Source organism: Coffea arabica, chromosome 7e, assembly GCF_036785885.1.
Source record: "Coffea arabica cultivar ET-39 chromosome 7e, Coffea Arabica ET-39 HiFi, whole genome shotgun sequence".
In the NCBI taxonomy this organism is placed as follows: domain Eukaryota; kingdom Viridiplantae; phylum Streptophyta; class Magnoliopsida; order Gentianales; family Rubiaceae; genus Coffea; species Coffea arabica.
This window is the reverse complement of record NC_092323.1, coordinates 16,643,513-16,644,765: the sequence shown is the minus strand read 5'-3', so window position 1 is coordinate 16,644,765 and position 1,253 is coordinate 16,643,513.

Here is a 1,253-nt window from a genome sequence, read left to right as displayed (position 1 = left end):
CTTTGGGTAGAACTTTTATTAATTGCTATTTTCAGTGAATTGTGCTTTGTGAGTTAGTTTTGAATTGTGTTTGTTTTCTTTTATTTTATTTTTGTTTGCCTTCCATTGAAAATCCCCCAATTTTGTTCTTCTGATTTGGAAAGAGATAATTTCCTACCTGCTCCCTATGGATTCGACCCTACTTGCCATTGTACGCAAAATTAGTATTTTTATAGACAAACTCGGTATATCGGATCAAGCAAACTCTTCGGGAACAGGGTGAATCAAGTAACCCATTGCACACCTAGGGTCCCTGCTCCAGTACTTGGATTTGTTCTATAATTATTTAATTGAGGTGGTAATTAGGACTTTTTAGTAATTATTATTGCACAAGTTCGGCACCTGTCAATTTTTGACGCCGTTGCCGGGGAGCTGGCGTTTGGATTATTTGTTTCTTTTCAAATTCAGTTTTTATTTTTATTTTTATTTTATTCTATTCTTCTTGGTACTTTTGCTGGTTTATGCTCCGTTCTTCTCGCACAGGTGAATTAGTATACGAACCTGAGGTTGAGAAGGCAGCGCGTAGGCGGAGGCAAGAGACCAAGAAGCAAAAAGAAGGACACTTATTTGCTGCAAACGAGTCAGCGGAAGACGAAGTAAGCATGGCCAACAACCAAACATTGAGGGAGCTGGCTGCCCCGGAACTGACTCACCAGCCCTTATGCATCACATTTCCCGCTTTGGCTGAGAATACCGCTTTCGAACTGAAGTCGGGGTTGATTAACAATAAAATAAGAAAAAAAATACAAAATCTCCATAGAAATCTCTACGAGGATAGAAAATTCTCACTAGGAATCCCTATACTAAATAAATTTGGAAGAAACTTTATTAGAAAAACAAAAGAAACAAAATTTATGTGGTTTTGAGGTAAGATGATTTTTATTTACTTTCAAATAATAAGTATTGAATTATAATTGGTCCTAAACCAATAATTTTAAAATGATTTTGCCTCTTATTGAAAAATTATTTATGGGCTAATCCTATGTCTTATATCAAATATATGCCCGCGAGACATACAAGGAAAATGGAAATCTTTTGGCTCCCTTGTGTCTTTGCTCATCTATGAAATATTAAACTTGACGTGTGCTGATTGAAGCATTATAATTTGTCCTTTCTCTGTATGTGAAACAATATAATAAGCCATATCAAATTTTGTTATTAATAATTTGAAATGAAAATGAACTTGTTAAATATCAAGTCGATATTGATATAAA